The sequence below is a fragment of the Balaenoptera ricei genome, chromosome 17 (assembly GCF_028023285.1).
Source record: "Balaenoptera ricei isolate mBalRic1 chromosome 17, mBalRic1.hap2, whole genome shotgun sequence".
Lineage (NCBI taxonomy): Eukaryota > Metazoa > Chordata > Mammalia > Artiodactyla > Balaenopteridae > Balaenoptera > Balaenoptera ricei.
In genome coordinates, this window is record NC_082655.1 from 69,311,987 (window position 1) to 69,338,488 (window position 26,502).

Sequence of the window (26,502 nt, forward strand, 5' to 3'; positions counted from 1 at the left end):
GACTATTAACTGTTTAACTATTAACAGAATTTAAATTCTGCCCTTCTTTCTCCTTCTCACCACCTTCCACCTTCTACCTGTTGAGCAGTATCTTTAGTTTTGTATTGTTAGGACTGATAACATTTATCTTATGTTCTGTGACCACACTTAAGTCTCTTTCTAAAAGCTTAAAATCAACAAACAGAGCATATATTATATGACTACTTTAATAATCCTCACTGCAGAAACAAGTAGTGTGATAAAATTACATTTCATTTTCTCTAGGTCCAATTCATAACTCTCATGACACTCCAGGTACCACTTCTAGGTTCAATGATTTCTGTTTCATAACACCATCAACTGCTGAAAGACATTCATGATATTTCTTGGTTTCCTTCATATTTGCCATGATTTTGTCACACAGTCTGTTTTTTGGTTTGTTTTCCATTTTTGGTGGAGATCCTAATTTTTTGTGAAAAGAAGAAATATACCCTTTCTTCACAAGTCACTAACATTATCTAGCCCCTTAGGCACTATCTGTTATTTTGTTTTGTGTCTATTCTGTCCTTCATTCTTCTTGGAGCCCTCTGATTTCATTCCCAATATGGACTGATTGTTTAAGGACCTGCTTGAAAACTGTCATTCTAGAATAGTTATTCCAAGGCCTCCACGTGAATTCCACCATCTTGTCTATCAGAAATCTTTTGTCTTGGTATATTAGTTTTCTAGGGCGGCCATAACAAGGTATTAATATCTTATAGTTCTGGAGGCTGGGAGCCCAAGACCAGGGTGTTGGCAAGGTTGGCTCCTTCTGAGATTTGTGAGGGAAAATCTGTTCATGCCTCTCACCTATCATTGAGCATCCTTAGACATTCCTTAGCTTGTAGATAGTGTTCTCCCTGTGTCTTCACATCATCTTCCCTCTATGCCTGTCTGTCTCTGTGTTCAAATTTTCCTGTTTTAGAAGGACACAGTCATAATAGGATTAGAGTCCACCCTAATGACCTCATCTTAACTTGATCACTGCAAAGACCTTATTTCCTAATAAGGTCACATTCATAGGTACTGGGGGATAGAACTACAAAACTGGGGGGCAGGCACACAATTCAAGTGACAACACTTCATATCTACACTCATTTTGCTGAATTATATCTGAAATGACTTCCTTAGAAAGGGTGCATGGGATATAAGTTTTCTGAGTCCTGGTGTGCCTAAAATGTATCTGTTTTGCCATGTTGCTTAATGGATAGTTTGTGTAAGAATGCGAGGTTTAGAATTATTGCCCATTAGAATTTCGAATGCATTGCTCCTTTTTCTCCTACCATTTCTGTTGGTGATTGAAAGCTCAATGTTACTTGACTCTCTATCCTTTGCAGAAGACCTAGTTTATCTATCTGGAAGTTTTTAGGAATCTTCTCTTTCTTTTGCGTTCTGACAAAAAAAATTCAGGACCATGTTTACAGGTGGGTCTTCTTTCAATTATTCGGTAGGAACTTGATAGACTCAAACAGAAAAGTAGTCTCTTCTGATCTCTGGGACAGTTTTTTGTATTATTTCTTTAAAATTCCTTCCGCTTGGTAATTGTTTCCCTATTTTTCTGGAATTCCTATCAGGTGAGTTGGCTTTCTTAGAATTATTCTCTGTATATCTTAGCTATCTCAAGTACTCAATCTCTTTGTTTTGTTTTTGTTATTGTTGTCTCTTTGTTTTGTTCACTCTCTTTGTTTTGTCCTCTATGTTGTAAGAAACTTCCTTTATATTCTAATCCTTCTTTAAATTTTTCATTTGGCATATGATTATACATGTAATAAATGTTCTAATTTGTTCCTTGATTGTTCTTTTCACCTAGCATTCTATTCCTCTACTCTGGGGGTACTACCTTCTCAAATCTTTCTCTGAAGTTTCTTTGTTTCTTCTAGAGACAGGTTTTCTGGGTTTTGTTTTTGTTTTTTTTGTTTTTTTTGTTTTTTGTTTTTTTAAATCTTATTATTTCTTTATCTTGCCCTGCCTTTTAGCCTGTCCTTTCATGATGTTGACGGTCCTTGGATATTCATTCTATTTAAGACAAGAGAATGGAATAATTTCTGCCTGTAGCAGGGATGCGTTTCCTCTGTGGTTGTATGTGGGTCTGTTTTCTTACTTGGTCTCTCTCACTAATACGAACACTGACTGGAAACTTTATGGATGTGTTCAGGACTTGTCTAAATGAAATGAAGCCTTCAAAGGGAACAGGCAGGTAGCAGGTCTTTAGCTGTGGAGGTTCCAGTGGCCAAAATGGGAGAACTTCACTCTGGGGGGCTGACACCAAAAGTTCTAATTCCGCCTGTGTAGATACTTATATCTGATTAGAGAAGAATCCTTAGGTATTTTTAGACTGAGATTGATGCTTGATTCCTACACTGAGCTATGAGAACACAGATAAGGAAAGCAAAGAAATGGACTTGTCAGGAAGAAAGCATTAAGTTGCTCTGCAGACAGCCTTCTCAGTTAAGCCACTCTCCTCAGTCCCGACACCTTTACCCCCACTGACTCTGCTCTGCCACAGCCTTAATCTCTTTTCCTTGTCAAAAAACTTCCATTCTCTTTTTATCTTTCAGAAGTTTGTTGAAATTTTCCTCCTATTCATGTTTCTCTTTCATTCTCTTCATGGCAGTAGGTGTTTTCTCTAACTATCTAATGGTGGTGGTACAGGGGAGAGTTTGACGAGATTAAGGAAAAAGCTCCTCATCCCACTATCTTGAACCACCCTTACCTAGAAGTTTCACATTTGATATAACAAAGCTGCCAGTAGAGCATTTAAATAAAAAGGTTGATGATATCCAAAAAGAAAGGACTTGTAGTGTCTTCATACCTTGATTAACGGACATGTGAATATACACTTAAATAAATATACAAACACAGAGATGTGGCAGAACAGAAAGCCAGTTCTGAAGGGGAAGTTATGAAAACTGGTGTGTACTAGATAGAAAAATCTACAGATTTTTAAAAAGATGATACTGGGCAACGGGTTATACAACACACGATATTCTGACTGCAGAATCAGCGAGAAAGGAGAGAAACCTTGGTGCACCGTGGAGGAGCCCGGGTTTTAGGAAGTCTTCTGAGCTCCAGGACACTGGCCACTTCTGTCACCCAGAACGATCTGGGAGCCCGCCTTGCTTTTGACACCCTGTGGTCTCTGAAGAGGGGCTCCTCACCGCTGGGATCTCATTCCCTAACTTTCATGCATTCCCTCAACAGTTGCCAGAGGGATTTTCTCACTTGAACAATGGCTAAGCTCTAGGAGGCTGTGTATGTTCCAGCTTCTTAGGTGTGGCTTTAGCCCATGTGCAAAACGGCTTGGAAACCAGCTCAGGTTCACATGTGGACTGTAAGAGTCCAGAGATGTGGGAGGGGAGTGAAAAAGGAAAAGAGGAGGGAGATGTTCCCCATAAACAACTGGCAACGGTGCAGATTTAGGGCAGGTCTCTCTCATCTCTTACATTCTTGCCTCACACACTTGTATGTGTTCAAGTCATCTTTCCTTCTTTAAAATACGGTGCCAACATAATCCACTCTACTTGGTATTATTTAATGTTAGAGGAATTTGCAACCATAGTCATAAGAGCAGTGGATGAGCAGTTCTCTTTTTGTGTTCTCTTTAACAAGTGTAGTAGTTAAACTGCATTTTTCACATAAGTGAGGAGACATCTCAAAAAATCTAGGGTCTGAAATAGTTAAAATAACATTGAAATGATCTGGGTTTTTTTAAATTTTTATTTTATTGACGTATAGTTGATTTACAACATTGTGTTCATTTCTGCTGCACAGCAAAGTGATTCAGAAATACATATATTCTTATTAATTTCTTTTCCATTATAGTTTATCACAGGATATTGAATATAGTTCCCTGTGCTACACAGTAGGACCTTGTTGTTTAATGATTCTGTATATACTAGTTTGCATCTGCTATGAAATGATCTGTTTTTAAAGGTGAGCTATATAAAAGTCTTAGAGGAAAACATAGGCAGAACACTCTATGACATCAATCACAGCAAGATCCTTTTTGACCCACCTCTTAGAGAAATGGAAATAAAAACAACCAAAAATAAAATGGGACCTAATGAAACTTAAAAGCTTTTGCACAGCAAAGGAAACCATAAACAAGACAAAAAGACAACCCTCAGAATGGGAGAAAATATTTGCAAATGAAGCAACTGACAAAGGATTAATCTCCAAAATATACAAGCAGCTCGTGCAGCTCAATATCAAAAACACAAACAACCCAATCCAAAAACGGGCAGAAGACCTAAATCAACATTTCTGCAAAGAAGATATACAGATTGCCAACAAACACATGAAAGGATGCTCAACATCACTAATCATTAGAGAAATGCAAATCAAAACTACAATGAGGTAGCACCTCACTCCTGTTAGAATGGGCATCATCAGAAAATCTACAAACAACAAATGCTGGAGAGGGTGTGGAGAAAAGGGAACCCTCTTGCACTGTTGGTGGGAATGTAAATTGATACAGCCACTATGGAGAACAGTATGGATGTTCCTTAAAAAACTAAAAATAGAACTACCATACGACCTAGCAATCCCAGTACTTGGCATATACCCTGAGAAAACCATAATTCAAAAAGAGTCATGTACCACAATGTTCACTGCAGCTCTATTTACAATAGCCAGGGCATGGAAGCAACCTAAGTGTCCAATGACAGATGAATGGATAAAGAAGATGTGGCACATATATACAATGGAATATTGTTCGGCCATAAAAAGAAATGAAATTGAGTTATTTGTAGTGAGGTGGATGGACCTAGAGACTGTCATACAGAGTGAAGTAAGTCAGAAAGAGAAAAACAAATACCGTATGCTAACACATATATATGGAATCTAAAAAAAAGAAAAAGTGGTTCTAAAGAACTTGGGGGCAGGACAGGAATAAAGACGCAGATGTAGAGAATGGACTTGAGGACATGGGGAGGGGGAAGGGTAAGATGGGACGAAGTGAGAGCGTGGCATGGACATATATACACTACCAAATGTAAAATAGATAGCTAGTGGGAAGCAGCCACATAGCACAGGGAGATCAGCTCAGTGCTTTGTGACCACCTAGAGGGGTGGGATAGGGAGGGTGGGAGGGAGACACAAGAGGGAGGGGATATGGGGATATATGTACACATACAGCTGATTCACTTTGTTATATAGCAGAAACTAACACACCATTGTAAAGCAATTATACTCCAATAAAGATGTTTAAAAAAATAAAAAATAAAGGTGAGCTAGAAGTTAGTTATAAAACCATCCACCCACCCCTGGTATTTTTTCAACAGTAGAGATAAACCTAAATTGCAACTTCTATTTATATTTTCTTTCTTCTCTTGTAAAAATTTTGGTAGTTCATATTTTGCTGAATAATCTTTTATTTCTTCCTAGTTTTTCAATTTGTTGTCATGTAATTGTATGCAATAATATCATATTTTAATTCCACATCAGTGTTATCTCATCCTTCTTATTTCTAATATTTTATATATTTGCTCTGTGTCCTGTTCTTCTTAACGAGGTTTAGGAAGGGGTTTTCTGTTTTACTGGTCTGTGCCTACAACTGACTTTTGGGATTTTTGGTCTTTATAATTTTTTTCTCTTTAATTATTTTTGCCTCATCTTTATTAATTTCTTTTTCCTGTTTTCTTCTCATTTTCCTTGCTGCTGTTTTTCTAATTTTCTAGGTACTAAAAACCTGTATAATCAGTAATTTGTCTTTAATTATGAAGCCATTTAAGGCTTTATATCTTCCTCTGCACAGTTTTTTAAAATGCATCTTGATAATTTTAACACTTCTTTACACTGCTTCCTTAAGTTTGTAACTTCAATTTTGACTTCTTCTTTGATCCAACAATTATTTAGAAGTGTGTTTCTTAATTTCCAAGTCACTAATTTAGTTCTGTAGGACTGAGCCCTTAACCTGTGGGATCTGAAACTAGCTCCAGTAGGTAGTGTCAGAATTGAGTTGAATTGTAGGACACGCAGCTGGTATCACAGACTTTGCAATAAAAAATTGCCCTATTTTTAAGTAAAATGTTCTTATAGTGCCTTAATGTCAAAATATGCCTCAACTATTGTCACAAGCAAGATGCTTATGTATTAATGTTGACATTACTCCTTTTTTTACAATTTCTTTTTTTTTAATTTATTTAATTTATTTATTTATTTTTGGCTGTGTTGGGTCTTCGTTGCTGTGCACGGGCTTTCTCTAGTTGCGGCGAGTGGGGTCTACTCTTCGTTGTGGTGCACAGGCTTCTCGTTGCGGTGGCTTCTCTTGTTGCAGAGAACCGACTCTAGGTGCACACGCTTCAGTAGTTGTGGCACGTGGGCTCAGTAGTTGTGGCTCGCAGGCTCTAGAGCTCAGGCTCTGTAGTTGTGGCGCATGGGCTTAGTTGCTCCGCGGCATGTGGGATCCTCCCGGACCAGGGCTCGAACCCATGTCCCCTGCATTGGCAGGCGGATTCTTAACCACTGCGCCACCAAGGAAGCCCCAACATTAATCCTTAATCTTTATGAATAGAGGAATTTTTTTTCACTTTATATTTCTTTTCTGAAATTCAAAATAATCTGCTAAAAAGAAAAACACTATTTTTGATATGACTCACATGGTCTTTAAACATTTGTAGGCATTAGAGAATATATCCGATAGTGCCTTTTGAGATGTCTTTGAGAAAAAGCTAATACTTAGTACAAGTTTGCCTTTCTTTTCAAGCTTTTTTTTTTTGAAAAAAAATGAGGAAAATACAGTCAAATTAGATGTCATGGAAAAGCTGTCTGTAATTTTGATCAGAAGTTTTCGGCAAGCTCATTTTCATAGGAGCTATTGTTCACATGTATGAAGAAAAGAATTTTTAAACCTTCCTTTTAAACGGAATACTTTTTTTATTAGACTCTAAGAAAATGTTTGGATGAATGAAGTGTGGGATTTTTAAAAATGTGCTTCTTTGTTTTTCGCGAAAAATGAAGATGACTTATGAAGCTGCTTTAGGCCTTTCTGTGGGCTTCTCACTAAAGCAAAGATGAAAGTGTATTTGGGAAGTGCAGATGATTCTTACTTTTTAAAAGTCTACTAGCTTAGCACACAAGTCTCCTAATTAAGGAAAAAATTATGTTCTTGACACTAAAACTTGCCATTTTATTTATACCTCTTACCCTCTTTCTATATCAGCTTAACCATAACCGTAATCTCTACCATCCTACAACCACACCCACCAGAGCCCACACATACTCTCGCCACCCCCATTCTTTGTTATATGCAGTTGACTTTTCCTCAATTTCATGTAACGTGCTGTGTAATCCCAGCTTCCAGCAGGTCCCCAAGTTTTCCCACCCTATCTGATTCTGCAAGCTTTCCTTTACCCAGAGGTAAGGCTGCCACTGTGGTCTTCTCAAGACACTTCACCTGACTTACATTACCTGCTAGAGTTTTCCTTACCTCACACTTCCTCTGTGATGAGGAGCTATTATTGGTTATCCAGGGGTTTTAACCCCATATGTGAAAGAGATAAAAGAAGATAAAAGAAGTAGATCTCCTTCAATTGAAACCAAATATATCGGTGGCAATACTGACACTATTAAAGACAAAAACTGGATAAAATAAGCCACCTCGAAACCAAATTTGTAACCCAAATCTTAAGAGACCCTGGGGCCAAAGATATATTAATATGCATATATATGTATAATTATTATTAATATATTTACTAATATTAGCTAGTTTATTCAGGTTAGGTTGATGATATCAACACAACCATTTGCAATTAGTGATTGTGTTTTAAGTCAAGAAACTGTACTTAAAAATATTTATTTCATTTCAGAAATGCAACTAATTCAGAAGAGTATGGTTTCCTAATGAATGTCATTTTGTTTGGGCTTGAATGGTCCTGGACGATGTGTGTGTGTGTGTGTGTGTGTGTGTGTGTGTGTGTGTGCGCGCGCGCGCGCGTTACTATGACCAAAGACGTAAAGTATGCTTCTTGTTATGATATATTTACTACTTAGGAATGTGAACACAAACAAATAATCTTGCCTTCTAATTGGGATAAACAATGCAATGTTTATGGCAATATGTGTTTTGTTTTGTTCTAAATTTATTTATTTATTTTTGGCTGCATTGGGTCCTCGTTGCTGCACACGGGCTTTCTCTAGTTGCAGTGAGGGGGGGCTACGCTTCATTGCGGTGAGTGGGTTTCTCATTGTGGTGGCTTCTCTTGTTGCGGAGCATGGGGTCTAGGTGCGCGGGCTTCAGTAGTTGTGGCACGTGAGCTCAGCAGTTGTGGCTCACGGGCTCTAGAGCGCAGGCTCAGTAGTTGCGGCACACGGGCTTAGTTGCTCCACGGCATGTGGGATCTTCCCGGACCAGGGATCGAACCCATGTCCCCTGCCTTGGCAGGCGGATTCTTAACCACTGTGCCACCAGGGATGCCCTGAAATATGTGTTTTTAACATAAGCTCTGAACAGTGTCATTTTCCTGTCTCAGATGACAAGCCTTTCAATCCTCTTGCTTCAGCTTCTGCGTGATAAAATCTCCGTCTTAAGATGAGTTCAGTTTATTCAAACTTTAAGCAAACGGAATTAGGATAGTTGAATTTAGAAGTAAAGTCTCTTTTCCTCCAGACTGATGAGTTTATACCCAGAATTAACGTTCGTGGGAATTCTCAGACATTTCAAGTGGAGAATAGCCCCCTGCAGAGATGGCAGGAGTATAAACTCAGAAAACCTCAGTCTCAGCCACTTTATGTTGTTTTCTCCAATTAAAGGCTAAAATTGCATCTCTAAAATAAAGGGCATTGGGAGTAAAAACATTTATATAGAATAGTTTAAGGTAAGTAGCCTAATTTGCAGAATGTCATAAATAAGACTAAGAAATAAAATTGTAGCTTGCCAGACACATGCAGTGTAAGAGAAGTAAATGCATTACAATTAGAATATCATTTCATGGAAATGAGCTTCCTGAACTCGTAAATGTTCTGTTCAAAGGCATACTTCTCTACGTGATTAAGATTCTTTACAATTAAAAACCTCTGTCTTAAAAGTATTCTTCAACTTCAAAGGCATTGCTAGTCAGGAAATCCCCCTGGACTCCTTGGTGACGTTTCTCATTTTTTTTCAGTGATAGGAAATTACAATACCAAAATACAGCAGAGCCCACACATCTGTTGCCCGCTTTTGCTGTAGGTACTCAATTGATGCAAGATGTGCACTTTGAAGCATGGGGGAGGGGGCACAAAGCAAAGGAATACAACCTGCAAACTCAAGGGCCAAGTCCAGAGACAAAATGATAAGAGAAAGGAATAAAACTGAAATCGCCAGTTTGTATCCAGTTGAAAGTGAATGTGTATCTGTGAGTGTGTCTGTGTATGCGTGTATCTTGTCTGGGGACAAAGGTACTCAGTAAACATTGGTTGACTGATCAATTTTTGTTTTGCAAAATAGGGATCCCTCTTGAGACACAATTGGAATAGTCCCTTCCAACTCAAAAGGTAGCTTTCCTATTAATGTAATCAGGATCAAAATGGTCAAACTATTTACTCAATTTGCTCAATATGTGTGAAGATACAAATTAAATGTGTTGAGAAAAGCGTAACAATCTTTCGATGATATCCTCCTCCTCATCAAACATTCAAAAGAGTATCAAAAGCTTTCATTTATCGGATACATCCTCTGTTCCAGACACTGGGGCAAACGCTTCATTCTAAAATTCTAGCAATACCCCTACAGAATAGCTATCAATACTCCATTTTACAGATTAAAACATTGGGCTGAAGTTCTCAGAGTGTATTGGTAGCAGATCTACACCTATCACAATGTCCTGAATAAAGTCTGTCTCACCATCTTTAACAAGTTTCATTGAATATTTTCTCTTTAACAAATATTTTTTTTCTTTAACAAATGTGCACAAATGTATTAGGCATGATTCAAGCTATCTAGAAGCTTCATCATAATTTATATAATATCAGAAATATCCTTGTAAGTGGCAGTAAAATAATTTTAAGAGTACCAAATCTAAAACTGATTCTAATAATTCTTATTAGCATTTTAAAAAGCAAAGAAATTGACTCTATACATATTTGTCACGATTGAATTGAAATATCCAGGGTCTTTCTCTTTTAATATGTCATAAGATAAAAAAAGAAAGTTAAAAGATAAAATAATGCTGAAATTGAAATTATATTTGTTGACCATTGTTAATCAGTTTGACTCCTGATTGACATTTATTATCAATGTACAGACATCAGCTTACATGTAGATGTTTAGGCCTCCATAGATAATCGTAATCAGCCATAGCCACTACGTGTAGCCAACCATTCTAAAATTTCTTAAATATATTCATCTATTTATAGTATATTATTTTATTATTTATTAAATATTATTTATATCATAAATACATATTGTCTATTTATATCATAGTATTATTTATACATTATAAATATATTCACTTATTTAGATTGACTATATATTAAAATAGACTATTTTTTATATATCACAGACACAAAAAACCTATTCCCAGATTGATAAAGGAATGAACAATGTACAACTACTATGAAAAAAGTAAATACTGCAATTTTAAGAAATCATGGAAATCATGCAGACCAATATCAGCATTTTATAAATTAAAAAAAAAAGGTCTAAGGAGATAACATGAACTTTCCCCAAATAGCATAACCTTTACTTTGCATGCAGTGAATGATTGCAACTACCTTCAAAGGTGTCCTCCAACCAATTTCTTCTCTCCCTATATGCACATGCCACTCCTCAAATCAAGAAGTGGAGCTTATTTCCTCTCCCTTTGTTTGAGGAAGCCTTTATTTTTCTTTCCCTTTTGAAGGTTACTTCCACTGGATATAGATTTTCCTTCAGCACTTTAAAGATGTTATTCCATTGTCATCTTTCTTGCATGGTTTCTGACAAGAAGTCTACTATCTATCTTGTTCCCGTGTAGAGGTTCCTGTGTAGAGGTCTCCTCTGATGCCTCTCAAGATAGTCTCTTTCTTTTTAGTTTTTAGCATTTAAACAGGATGTGCCTTGGTTTGTTGTTTTGTTTTTTGGATTGTTTTAAAAATTTATTTTTCTTGGTATTCTTTGAGCTTCTTAGATCTATGGTTTAATGTCTATCACCAACTTTGAAAATATTCCAGTATTTATTTATTCAAATATTTCTTCTACCACATTCTCTGTTCCTTCTCCTTCTGGGATTCCAATTATGCATATGCTATATCATTTTATATTATCCCACAACTATTGGATGCTCTGTTTAGTGTTTCACTCTTTTTTTTTCCTCTTCATTTTCCAATTTGAGTGATTTCTGTTGACCTATCTTTAAGTTCACTGATTCTTTTCTAGGCTATGTCAAATCTACTGATGACCTATCTTTAAGTTCACTGATTCTTTTCTAGGCTATGTCAAGTCTACTGATGAGCCCATCAAAGTCATTCTTCATCTCTGTTATTGTGGTTTTGGTGTCTAGCAGTTCCATTTGATTCTATCTTATAGTTTCCATCTCTGCTGAAATTGCCTGTCTTATCTTACATATTTACTTTCCATTAGAGCCTTTAATACATCAATCATAGTTATTCTAAATTCTCTGTCTCATAGTTCCAACAACTGTGTCATATCTGAGACTGGTTCTGATAACTGCTATATCCTTTCACACTTTTATTTTCCCTTGCTTTTTTTGCATACCTTATGTGGGTTTTTTGTTGTTGTTGAAATCTGGCCATGTTGTATAAGATATTAGATACTGAAGTAAATAATTTTTAAAGTTTGGAAGTGAGCTTGCCTCTCCTTCTGTAAGGCTTTTAGAACAGAGTTTTGTGTTAGTCTAGTCAGAAGCTGGACTGGGTTTGAAGTTTGTTGTTGCTATGATTACCCTCAGTGCACTAGAGCTTCAAATTCCCCTACTGATATCTTGTCTTTACGGTATGGGTTAGTTGCCGATGGGTTTTCTCAACACCTGCTCCCTGTGTGGCCCTGGGTTCTTCCCTTTGTACTGGATTCCCACTGTACATTCCACTGTTATTTGTACTTAACACTTGTTAGAGTGATGGTGGTGGGGGGGTGGGGTGTCTGTTTTCTGACGTTCTGATCAAGTCTCAGTCTTAGGCAGGCAATATGAACCTCGGGAGTACACTCTTTACAAGCGTTCCTGCATCTTCTTCAGATGTAAAGCTGGGCCTAGCACATATTTCTTCCCTTCACCAGGGCGAACTTTTCTTTTCTTGTTTCCCTATGCCCGTTACAGTAGGTTTCCACCAGTACCGTCACGCTACAGTTTTTGTTGCCCTTTCCCCTATGGATCAAGAGTTTGTTCCATAACGGAGACAGAGGAGATAGATCTGGGCAGAGCTATGGCAGTGGCTGCTGTGCCCTGCCCAAACCAGAACTTCAGGGAAGTTTTCTCAAGATTCTCCCTGGTCTTCCCTGTGAGCATCTGGTGGAGTTCTTAGAGGAAAAACCTGCAAGAGGATGTAATCCCCTCTAGGTCTGCAGCCTCCAGGGGCTTCATACTTTCCTTCAAGCCCTTACTTGGCTTTTAGCAACTCATTAAAAGTTGCTAGCTGAATATTCTTACCAACTTAGCTGGTGTTTGGTGGTGTCTGTCCAAGGTAAGCAACACTCAAATTTTATTCCTCCCTGTAGGTGCATATTTCTCTCCAGATTTCAAGTAATTTTTTATCCAGTGATTTTAGTTCTCGGAAGGGCTCCCAAAATGTCATTAGTATGCAGTTTTCCTGCTTTTGTCCTGTTGTAGAGGTGGAAGAGATGTTTTATCCAGCTCTCTAATCTGAGCTAAAACCTTCATTTTCCTCCGTTAAAAATCTTTTGAAAATGACCTTATCCTGTGATTGGCTTTGACCAGTAGCATCGAATGGAAGTGATGTCCTGGGACTTTGAGACTTGCTGAAGGGTGGCAGCTTCCACTAACTGCCTCTCAGAGTTCTGAGCCACTGTTAAGAAATCTAGGCAACACACTGGAGAGAACGGCCACATGGAGGAGCCCCTAGGTGCCCAGGACGTGAGTGAAGAATCCACCTTGGATGATTCTGACATCTCACTGCAATCTCATGAGAAACCCCAAGCAATACCAGCAGAACAACCACCTAGCTGAGCCCTAGCCCTCACACAGAGTCATGCAAAATAATAAGACTGTTATTTTGAGCTACCAAGTTTTGAGGTGGTTTGTTACTCGGTAATAGATAATGAAGCTCAGTAAATATTTGTGGAGCGAATACATGAAAATTTTAGACATATTGCCTCAACCATAATTCTCTAAACACCACATCTTCCTCCTTCTAAGAGCGTTAGGTAGCAAAGCATGTAAGGCAAAGGACTCCTGAGAGAAAAAAAATCGACCAAAAGGATCTTGAAAATAAAAAACTGTGCTGTTATTTTTCCCCACTGCATTTGAAAGCGAATCAAGAAGCAGTTTAGAGATGAGAGAATCAATGCGTTATCTCGACCAAAACATAAACTCACCAAAACGGTGCCACATTAAGCTCAAATTTAGGTTGGATGCAACCTAGAAGCCATTCTATTTGAACTTAAGGATCTTTCAAAGCCAATTTTGTAGATTCATGATTAAAATGAGATCTAAATAAAATATTATTATTTCAAGGAAATTACCCACAAAGTATGTATAATATTCTAAAGATATTTCCATACTTATCTCAATTGTGAACTTGCCCTATTTACTTAAAGAAAATTTTGTTTAAAGTTTTAACAGAAAATGACTAAAAATGACCGAAACAGAGACATTTTTACCAACTCAGACAACAAATTACACCACATACAATTAGTGCTATTTTCTGACGCTGGCCGCTCTTAAAACTTAATTAAAGTTTAACAAAGAAGGACTAATGAGATAAATGAGTCGAAGGCTGATAGGCACAAAACAAAAATAAATTCTGGAAATTTAGATAAATAGGGCAAGTTCACAACAGGGATACATTTAGAAATCTCTCTGAAGTATTATATTAGTTCCCTTATCAAGATTCCCTTAAAACAATTCCTCCTACAAAACTTCTACTGCTGATAACAGAAGAAAAAGTATAGCCATAATACTACTGATTTTCTAACATGGTGCTCCTGTCTGCCTCAGGCCTACATAGATGAAAGTTAATGAAGCATGCCTTCCAACAGAGACTGATTTCTGGGGCTGCAACTGAAAGAACTATATGCACTTTTATGGCACTCGGAATAAAATTGTCCACTTTAAATTTAACTTCCAGAATGTAATCTCTGACTTCCTAGTTTCCCTAGCCTAATTCAGCAGGACTGGCTAGTGCAAGCATTGCCATCACCCAGGTTGGAGAGCAGCGATAGTACTCGGCTTTTAGGAAGAAAAAGAATCATGAGGGACTTCCCTGGTGGTCCAGTGGTTAGGACTCTGCGCTTCCACTTCAGGGGCACAGGTTCAATCCCTGGTTGAGGAAATAAGATCCTGCATGCCGCGCGGCCAAAAATAAAAGTAGCAGCAGGTCCCAATGGCAGAGAGAAACAAGAAATTAAAAAAAAAAAATCATGAAACGAATGTTTCTCTTTGAGCTGTAGTTAAAACAATGGTTAAAGCAGTAAAAACAAGTGAATAGAAGCGACTGTGAGAATTTGTGCTTGAAATTTCCTGTGGAAGTTGTAGATCTTTTCCCCCCTTTTCTCTTTTTTGTTGGTAGTCAATGATTAAGACTTTGTTTATGTGATATAATGCTTCCTGCACAGGTGTAGCTTGAAATGTAGGGAGGAACTTGAGAATGGGAATCTACAATTTGTTTTATTGTTGCAGATGGTTGTGTTGTGGCAGAGATTTTAAATTCTTCCTCAGAGAGAACAATGCAAATGTAACTTGTACCGTAAGAATCATTTTAGAGTGAGAGTGATTTTCAATAAAGAGCAAAAATAACATATGATGTTTATTAAAACATTATTATCTGCCAGACACTGTATATAGTTTAGCTATTCTAATTCTTAGATACATACACTAAAATAATATTGCTCCCATTCAAAGATGGGAAGATTGAGGCTCAGAAATAAGCAATTTATTTAAGCTCCTAAAACAAAATCGATAGCCAAATTATAATAAGAAAACAGTTGCTCAAAGCATGATGTTTTATTTCAGGACACACCGTGACAATTAGGAGAGGCTTAAATCATATATATGTACATACATACATACATAAAATCATAAAATAAGTATTTAGTGCACGCCCACTACATTCCAGAACTTTGCAAAGCTCGAAGGAGGCAGTAGAGAATTAGCCAGATCTCATCTTTTCCGTGGGGAACTTATGCTCTAAGATCTCTGAACGTATGTCCCAATGAACTGATGACTCATCTCTTCTTGGTATCAACATTCATTTATTCATTCATTCAATAAAAATGGATTCAGAACCTATCCTGGGTCAGGTCCTATTTTAAATACTGTGTAAGTACAGAATAAAACAAATGAGAAAACAAACAAACACCTGCTTTCCTGTAACTCACAAGGTAGTGGAGGAGACAACTAACAAGGTAAATAAATAAAATGTTTGCATTATTTAATCATAATTACTAAGGAGAAATGAATAGATGATGGAAGGGGGAAGGGATGGGAGGATTGCAGTAACAGAAAAGGTAGCCGCAATGAGAGAATGACAATGCCAGAAGGCCCTAAGGACATGAGGGAAGGAAGTATGAAGATAGATGTCTGGGCAAAGAACCTTCTAGGCAGAGATGGAGCAAGTGTCAAGGTCCTAGGATAGGAGTTTGTCTGGCGAGCCTGATGTGACTGAAGCTGAAAGGTGGGGAGAATGCAGTAGATGAAGTCAGAGGGAAAAGAGGGCCAGTAGTTGTGCAGGGTTGTGTAGACCAGAGTGAGGATTTGCGTGAGATGGGATGCTGTTGGAGGTTTTGAACAGTGGGATGGCAGGACCTGAATTTAGTTTTACAGTTGATTCAACTGCAAACACTTGTGTCCTGGAGCCCAACACAAAGAAGTATATTTCTTTTCATTTAAAATGCAACCAAAGAGCTTCAAGAATGGTTTGGATTTGGCACAGATGAGGCTGCCCGAAGAAAGGATACACCAACTTCTCCTGAATGAGGCATTTCCTGTATTATTTTCAATGTGCCCCTAGCAAGTTGAAGGCTCTGAGCCAAGGGATACAACACTAAGCACCATTTTTAGCAACGGCTTTAGGGAATATGTATGGAGAGGTGTGGAACTGTTTTCCAAATTTTGTGAAAATGCATCCTTTCAGCACTTTCCCCTCTCTCCCAAGGCAACCTATTTTTAAATAGTAAATCCCCCCCCCAAAATAATGACCATGGGATATTTTTTTCCCCATGGGAAGAGCTCAGCCTGGCAATAGTTGATATTCTCACGCAAAGGCACTTCACATCTGTTGAGAGCCTCACGACTGCGGTTACCATTAGACCTTAGGGTCCAGGTTTGAGTGGTGATAGCAACTTCAGTTTAATCGGCTTTCCTAAAGTTACACACTTAATTGTTGGCAGAGGTTCATATCTAATTCACAATGCCTCTCACAGATGAGCACCTTCAACACGCTAGCTGCCATCCCATGTACTTTAGGGTCAGGAACGATGAATGAAATTGTACTGTAACTTGATGATATAAGTCATTAGTGTCCTCGATTTGCAGGTGTGCAGGTGAGGCTCAGAGACCAAATAACTTTCCGGGATCACAGCCAGTAGATGGTAACTCCAGGGCTGACGGACTACAAAGCCTATTTTCATTTTTACTAGGCAACCCTCCACTTTAGAAAAATAGCAAGGATCCTTGGAGATCACCATGTTCCACACTCTCATTTTAGGTATGAAGGACAATGGCCCAATTTCACAATCCTAAGGTCTCATCATCTAGACCATCTTTAGGACCTGCTGCACCTGTTATAAAACAATACCATCCTTGAAGATGAATAACTAGTCATCTGACCCACAGCAAAGCCTCCATTTCCAATTAGAAATAGCCACGTGTCTCTCCAGAAAGTATTTCAGTGAGTTGGCTTTATAGTACACCATATGAACTTCAAAAGTAGCCTACAAATATCAGCAAGGAGACAATTCTTTTCAGAAAGGAGTAAGACCTTTCAACCTTATTAAAATCTCCTTGTTCTTACATGTTTGTTCTCTCATACATTGAACACTATATTCCAAAGACTGGAACTGCACCACATAAGGATGTGTTTCAATATTTACTTCTTATTTGCTTTATGACAGAAGTGAAGTGAATAGTGATATTTGGCATTATTGGCATTACCAGCAATTCTGTATTTGAAATCATCTTAGAGTATCCTCACTAACCATCTCTAAATTTGAGTCTCAGAAGCTATTCTTTAAGATGGGACCCTGACTCAGCTCATCCACTGACTTTAGTAAGGGTGAACCAGGAAACTATTAAGATATACCTTAAAGGTTTCTCTGTTTACTCTTTCAGTGACCCATGAGAGTGCTATTCAGGGTAGAATTTCTTTGTTAGAAATCATTCAATGATTTGAAGGAATTCACTAGCTTTTGATTATCTGTCAACGTTTTTTTCTGGAATAAATGCTTTTAATTACATGAAAAGACGACAGGTTTGGCAACGGGAGAACATACCTTCAATATCCAAATAAATAAATGAGACCAGTCCTCCAGGCAAACTCCAGAAGACTCTGTGTACTATTCATCAGCACACGCATGAAGCAAAATGAATAATGAAGGCTCATTCAAAATTAGTCTAGTTATAAACATCACCCTACCCACCCCATTATCCTCCTCCTGAAGAAAATCAGTGAAGCTAAGCATTTACTGGTGTGCCATTTCAAGTAATGCTTTGAAATGAAAACCCATGTGCAAAAGATGTTGCTTTAGTATTGTCGAAAGAGGGAAGACACGCCAAAAAAATGTCCCCTACCCTCGAGGATTTTTTTCAGTCTTCGAGTCAAACTGAGGAAACATCATGACCATGGATCAGTCATTCTAAATGACAATTCGAAGCTGATGTAAAGCAAATAGGGAACATATTCATTCAGTAGACATTTGTTTCACACTTACTGGCCTATTTTGCTCCAGGCATGTGCTTAGCTAAGAAAAAAGGGATTTAGTGAACTTTCACTCACTGCCCTACTTTTCCAGTACTTACAGTCTTGGGGGTTGGAGGGAACATGACCGAGAAATATCAGGCTGTTAGGTGAAGGGCTGGTGTAAAGGTAGCATGGGGTCTGCATGGGGCACAAAGAAGGGATGTGAGACCTAGTTTCGGGATTTGCAGAACACTCATGGGAGGTGATGTCTTGTACTGAAGGACAAACAGGATGTAGCCCAGTGAAGATGATGTGGGTGGAATGGTGGGAACTGGGGAGGGCAGGGGGCGGGTGTGCAAGAATCAATTCTGGAAGTGAGAAAGAAAAAAGGTGCTTTAGGATTCCAAGTGTTTGCGATGACAACAAAGGTTCTCAAACCTGAGCCTGCCTCAGAATCCCCTAGAGGGCTTGTTAAAGCACAAATTGTTGGGCTCCCTCCCACTGTTTCTAGTTCAGTGGGTCTGGAGTGGAACCCGGAGGAATCTGCTTGTCCAACAGGTTCCCAGGTGGTACTGATGCTGCTGGCCAGAGTATGCCACTCCGACATCCCCAGATGAGAGCACAGTGTGTGCGGCGAGTCATGGCATGAGCTGTGGCCAGAGCCGTAAACTGGGCTTCTGTCCCTTCCCAAAGGAGCTGAGCGGAAAGGTACCACTGAAGCCTTGATGGCAGAGAAGGACCTGTTGAAATTTGGGCTTTAAGAGAGATTATTCTGAGGGGGGAAAACCGCGGTGGGGTGGGGATGGTGGTGTGCTGAATTGGGCGATTGGGATTGACATTGTATACACTGATGTATATAAAATGGATGACTAATAAGAACCTGCAGTATAAACAAACAAACAAACAAACAAAAACAACGAATACTAAACTTTCTTTGGGTTATGTGTATGGAAATATGTTAACATAAATGTTTCAGACATTACATGAAATTTCTAAAAATCTTATATGTTCTGGTATAATGTTATAAGTCATAATTCTAGTTATTACTTTAAAATGTATAGCTCAGAAATAACTAAATTTCCTTGTCAATTTCATTATTATCAACTTTCAACAAATCTTTAACCGTGGTCATTTTTAAGTCTTTTGTCATTTACAGACAGTTCTGGGTGTACTCTGATGCTTTTGCAAAAATGTTCCTATAAAAGGGTTTCATCTTCAAGGAATTCATGGAAAAGACTCTGACAAGTACAGGTTTCTGGTAACTGACCATACTGCTGAACTGAATGAAGAAGCATTTTCAGAACTCTAATGAAAAACTGATGAATTCATAAAAGTGCTAACAAAAGATCAAGATGAAAAACAAAATTAATTACATGGGACTGAGTGAACTGATGAGGATGAGTATAATTTTTGTGACTTTCTGTTTGAATAAAAAAAAAAAAAAATCCCACAAGGACTCAGAGGCAAAAAATATACAAATCAATTTTCACTGCAAAGTAAAGGAGCTGTTACAGTGGAGGATTACTGGACTGAATGTCAATATTATGACATAGTATGAATGTGTTTTGTGTTTGGTAATTGCAATCATTGTTGCTTTTGTTGTGGTCATCCATTTACAATGCTTGGTGTCAGTTTATCCCTTGTAAAAATAAAATACAGTGTGTGTGTGTGTGTGTGTGTGTGTGTGTGTGTGAAAAAAAGAAGCTTACACAGCTCACCAGGATTTTGTTACAAACATGTGATAGGTGAACAAGTTCATATTAAACAGCCCACTGTGTGGCATTTGTGCAAGTACCTTATAAAATTGATTATTATAAAAAATCCTAGCCTGTTTAAAAAAAAAAAGAAAGAAAGAAAGATTATTCTGGATGCACTGAAAAGAATGGAGAACTGTCAGACTGAAGATAACTTTTGGCTTGTATAGTAATTCAGGTGAAATATGCAGGTCATTGTAGAAGGACAGAGAACCTCTGATTTGAAATTTGGGGGGAAACCAGAGTCAGAACAATGTGCCAAATTGAGTCCAGGAGGCCAGAGAGGGGAACTCTAAATGCATCACCAAACTAAGGCTCTGAGAGTATAAGGGCCATGGAGACAGGCAAGGTCAGAGGGCACAAAGGTCGCGGCCACGACCTGAACAGGCTCCTTCTTTTCCTCCTCAGAACGGTCAGCCATGTCAAGAAGACCAAGGATGAAGGGAATAAAAGCTGGTGTGGTGTTTCCCTTAAGGAAATTAGTAGCCCCGGGGCATTTCAAGACTCTGTCAATTATTGATTTGTATGGTAGACTTCTCTGAGTTCCAAATAAACTGTAAAACAACCCCAGATAGTCAAAGAAACTGAAATGAAAGCAAGGTGACGAGGTGGCTAGACTAGTATTGTGTTTATTCTCTCTGATCTCTGGGAGGATACTGGTTCGGTCAAAACTACAGTTGCCAAATTCTGTCACAGTCAAGAGCGAGAACTATTTGTATTACATCTAACTGTAATTAGAGCATTTAACCAAAAATTGGGCAAAGTGAGGTCTTGAACTAACAGGATATAGTTGTTAAGAATGTCAAGGGACTGCTGTTCTCATTAATCATGCTAAAATAATCCAAACCTCCAAAAATGAAACAATGGCCAAAGGTACTTTCCTTTTAAAGAATTACTATTATCTAGAGGAAATATGCCCTTGTTATTCTGTATTGATTTCCAAAAAAGGACAAATGACAATTTAGACAAAAATAATCTTATGAGTCTACAACACATGCAGGAACACACACACAGACACACACCCCCCACACACACACAATAAAGGAGTTTGTTGCAAGTATGTATTTTTTCTTGATGAGGCTGGATTAAGCCACTAACGAAACTGAATTCTTAACTTAATACATTTTCTCATCACTTATTTACTCCTGTTACGGGCACTAAGTAACTTGCACAAAGATAAAACCTGCAAATACTTGGAAGCTATAAAGAGAGGCGTAAGCTTTAAAGCACATTTTAAATCCACCTAAATGCTTAAGTCTGGAGAAGTTTTAGGAGAGGCAGAAAGAAAATATCCATTTTCCAAAAGGAAAAAAGACAGTTGGCAAATTGGGAGAAGAACAACGTGGAATTGTCATTAATACTAATGAGAATGGCATTCTCATCAAGAGAAAAATATAGACTCCATCAAATGCTATAAGATAAGCTATCCAAACGCACTGATCATCGTACAAACAGAACAATTTTAAAAGCACTCAAAAATGAAGACACCAATATTCCTCAAATAACATAACAGGGGTGCCCCCAAAATAACACATCTCCGTGTTTTCCTTTTTCTCTCCTTTTCATGTCTGTTTGCTTTCCTCCTGACCCGCAGCCGCAAGCAAGGGCCGCTAAGGAGGCTCTTTCACCAGCAGCGAGAGGTCCCTGGTGTTGAGATGTCTCTGGTCACCCATTACCAGGTCCTGTCACTGACACTTGTTAAAATCGGAGCCGTGTTCCCTCACTGAGCTTTAAGATGAGATTCTACATCAAGTTTGTGAACATCAGGGAGCAATGTGCAAATGAGAACAAGTTCTTCAGGAGCTCATTTCCCTTTCCAAGGCTAGAAAAGTGCCCAGTTCAAGAAAACTCTCACCCATCTTGCAAAAACTCTGATTCAGTAGTTTTGAGCTGGGTCAGGGTGCAAAGAAGTTGTTTCTTTGCAAGAGATTCTTAGGACGATGGATTCAGAAGAGATTATAACGATCTTCTAAAGGTCCACATTGCTTATCTAACTTTTCCATGCCTTTGTTAAAACATGCAAGTTTAGAAATTATCCCCATGCCCGTTCTCTCATGCCAATACGTAATCTCCCTGACTTCTTTTGATGTTCAGATTTGCTCTAAATACTAAACAAGTGTTTCTGTCTTAAGCTACATTAAAACAAAAACAGTGAATATTCACAACCTGACCACAATGTTTCATAGGGTGTAAGGTCCTATCATCATTTTCCAAGTGTAGGGCAAAATGTGTGCTTCAGTGGAAAACTGTTGTTTAAAGTTTCAAAGCACAGCCTTCAGGGTTAACTGACTCTGATTCCATGCGGGCTCTGTGGTCTTCATTATCTTTGGGCTATTTGCCGACCCTGTAAATTGCAGAACACTAATAGCGGTGCAATAATGCTTGTCTATAGATATACAAATAAATACTCTCCAGTGGAGGGAAGCCCCTCCCCCCTCCCCCACTCCCGGGGAAGAGAGAAGATGGGGGGGGGAGGGCTGTGCTGCATCCATTTGCACATTTATTCAATATTTTTCTTTTTCTTTCTTTTTTTCTTTTTTCTTTTTTTTTCTTTTTTTTTTTAATTTTTATTTATTTTTGGCTGTGTTGGGTCTTTGTTGCTGCACGCGGGCTTTCCTCCGGTTGCGGCGAGCGGGGGCCACCCCTCATTGCGGTGCGCGGGACTCTCATGCGGTGGCCTCTCTCGTTGTGGAGCACGGGCTCCAGGCGCGTGGGCTCAGTAGTTGTGGCGCACGGGCTCCGCCGCTCCGCGGCATGTGGGATCTTCCCGGACCAGGGCTCGAACCCGAGTGCCCTGCCTTGGCAGGCGGATTCTTAACCACTACGCCACCAGGGAAGCCCTTATTCAATATTTTTGATCTGTAAATGTCTCTGTTTTTTGACATCTTTGACCACTTGTAACATCTTTTTGTTTCCTCATTTAATTAATGAGATAGGTAAAATCTCTGACATATGCTCATTTTATATTTGTATGAGTCATGACTTTACCTTTTGAAAAAATTATTCTCTAACAGAACACTATATTTTTAAAATAATTCCAGATTACAGTAATTGAAACTAATCAGATCCATTTTTTTCTACCCGTGTTATTTTCTTCAGACTGCAGTAGTAGTCTAGTTAAAAACAATAAACTGTCTAATTTACCAAAAAGCTTTTAATTTCAGTTATGTTCTCATATTGTCTATGCGCTATACAGAAAGTTTAAAGCTCCATTAAGTAGGTGGATGAGAAACTAAACTCTGAAGGGGTGTGTGTGTGTGTGTGTGTGTATGTGTGTGCACGTGTGTTGGGGGTAAAAGGAAAAAGAAATTGATTACACACTAGATATTAACAATACTAACACAGGAATAGGATCTGAAATTGGCATATTGCAATGGTCAAAATTCTAAAACACTCCATCTGAAGTATCAGAACAGCTAAATTATATTGAGCACATATATTTATCACATGAGAGATAATATAAAATTCCCTTTGCTATCTTAAAAGAGGTTATTTCCAACTCTATTAAAAATGATTTAGTGCTATAAGTATCTTCCAGCTTTCCTTCAGTTTGTACTACAAATAGGTTTAATATTTAATTACTTTGCCTATCATAAATGAAAACGTAAAAGAATTATTAGGTTTTGCCACACTTAGTAATATCTTAAGTGGACCCATTCATTTGACAACCATGAAAAATTTATTTTGTGTAAAGCATCATGCTGAATATTATTATAATTGATCTAAGACTCATTTCAATCTACACATAAATGACTCAATGAATACACTATAAGGTAATGAGACACTCTGATTTCACCATCTGGCTTGGACACTAAGCTAGCTCGGTGAGCTTGAAAAGGATAGCAATTCCCACACTTTACCTTCTCATCCAAAATAGGGACAAGTCCTGCAAGGATAAAACTACATAGAATATGTAAAAAGAGTTGCAAAATCCTGTACACATTTAAATTATTACTATGTCTAACTGGAAATACATCCATTTCAGAAACACATAACTATCTAGAGGAAGCTTTTGAATCTGATTTGGGATTTTAGTATTATTATTATTATCATTATTATTATTACTTCCACTACCAGGTATTTTCCATTCATTATTTCACCTAATGATCACAATAACCCTATGACATAAGCATAATTAAAACCAATTTATCCAAAGCAGAAAGCATCAGAACCAGAAGGCTTCACTTGTGGATTCCACCAAACAGTTAAGGAAGAAATTATACCAAATCTCTATAATCTTTTTCAGAAGACAGAAGCAGAGGGAATGCTTCCTAACTTATTCTATGAGGCCAGCCTTACCTTAATAACAAAGCCACACAAAGACACTGCAAAAAAAGAAAACTACAGACCAATATCTCTCATGAACATAGATGAAATACCCTCAGAAGAATTTAGCGAATCAAATCTAAAAAAGTATAAGAAAAGTTATACACCATGACCAAGTGGAATTTATCCCAGGTATGCAAGGCTGGTCGAGCATTTGAAAATTAATTAATGTAATACATCACATCAACAGACTAAAAAAGAAAAATCACATGATCATATCAATAGATGCAGGAAAAGAATATAACAAAATCCAATTACCCACTCATGATAAAAACTCTCAGTTAACTAGGGATAGAGAACTTTTTCAACCTGATAAAGACTATCTACAAAAAACCTACAGCTAACATTATAATTAATGGTTAGAAATTAGAAGCTTTCCCATTAAGATCAGGTACAAAGCAAGGATATTCCTTCTCACCACTCCTTTTCAACATTGTACTGGAAATCCTCACTAATATAATAAGGCAAGAAAAGGAAATAGAGGCTATACAGGTTGGGAAGAAAGACACAAAACTGTTGTTGTTCACAGATGATGTGACTGTCAATATAGAAAGTCCAAAAGAATTGATTTTAAAAATTCCTGGAACTGATAGCAAGGTTGCAGGATACAAGTTTAATATACAAAAGTCAATTGATTTTATGTAAGCCAAAAATGAACAAGTGGAATTTAAAATTAAAAACACAACACCATTTACATTAGCACTCAAGAAAATAAAACACTTAGGTATAAAGGTAACAAAGTATGTACAAGGTCTACAAGAGGAAAATAACAAATTTCTGATAAAATTAAAGAAGAACTAAAATGAAGAGATATTCCATGTTCATGAATAGGAAGAACTGTCAAGATGTCAGTTCTTCCCAAATTGATCTACAGATTCTATGCAATCTCATTCAAAATCCCAGCAAATTATTTTATGGACATCAACAAATTAATCCTAAAATGTACTTGGAGAGGCAAAAGATACAGAGTAGCCAATACAATATTGAAGGAGAAAAACAAGTTGGAGGACTGATGCTATCCAACTTCAAGATTTATTATAAAGCTATAGTAATCAGGACAATGTGATATTGGTGGGGAAAAAAATAGGCAAATAGATCAATGGAACAGAATAGAGAGCCCCGAAATTCACCCGCATAAATAATACAATCAACTGATCTTTGACAAAGGAGCAAAGGCAATAGAGCAAAGATAGTTCCTTCAACAAATAAAGCTAGAACTAGACATCCACATGCAAAAAAATGTACCTAGACACAGACCTTACACCCTTCACAAAAATTAGCTCAAAATGTATTATAGATCAAATGTAAAATGCAAAACTATAAAATTCCTAGAAGACAACATAGAAGAAAACCTAGATGATGTTTAGTATATTGGTGCCTTTTTAGATACAACATCAAAGACATGATCATGAAAGAAATAATTGATAAATTGGACTTCGTTAACATTAAAAGCTTCTTCTTTGTGAAAGAAAATTTCAAGAGAATTAGAAGAGAAGCCACTTACTGGGAAGAAATATTAACAAAAGATACCTCTGATAAAGGACTCACATAAAATGTAAGAAGAACACTTGAAACTCAACAGTAAGAAAACAAACTACCCACTTAAAAAATGAGCCAAAGACCCTAATAGACAGTTCACCAAAGTAGATACACAGGTGGCAAAGAAGTGTATGAAAAGATGCTCCATATCGTATGTCGCCAGTGAAATGGAAATTAAATTAACTGTGAGATATCACTATATATTCATTAGAATGGCCAAAATCCAGAACACTGACAATACCAAATGCTGGTGAGCAACCAGAATTCTCATACATTGCTGTTGGGAATGCAAAATGGTACAGCCACTTTGGAAGACAGTTTGGTGGTTTCTTACAAAACTAAACATACTCTTACTATATGTCCATCAATCACATTTCTTGGTATTTACGAAAAACGTGTACACAGATGATTATAGCAGCTTTATTCATAACTGCCAAAACTTGGAAGCAACCAAGATGTCCTTCAGTAAGTGAATGGATAAACAGTGCTAAATCTAGACAATGGAATATTATTCAGCACTAAAAAGAAATGTGCTATCAAGCCATGGGGGGGGGAAAATTAATAAAAGAACCTTAAATGCATATTATTAAGTGAAAGAAGTCAGTCTTAAAAGGTTTCATACGTACTGTGTGATTCCAATTATATGACATTCTGAAAAAGCAAAACCATAGAGAAAGTAAAAGATTAGTGGTCTCCAGCGTTGGCGGAGGTGGGGAGATGAATAGGCAGAGCACAGAGGGTTTTTAGAGCAGTAAAAATACTCTGTAGGATACTGTAACGATGGATACGTGTCATTGTACATTGTCCAAACCCACAGAAGATGCAACACCAAGAGTAAGCCCTCAGGGACTTTGGGTGATTATGATGTGTAGGTTCA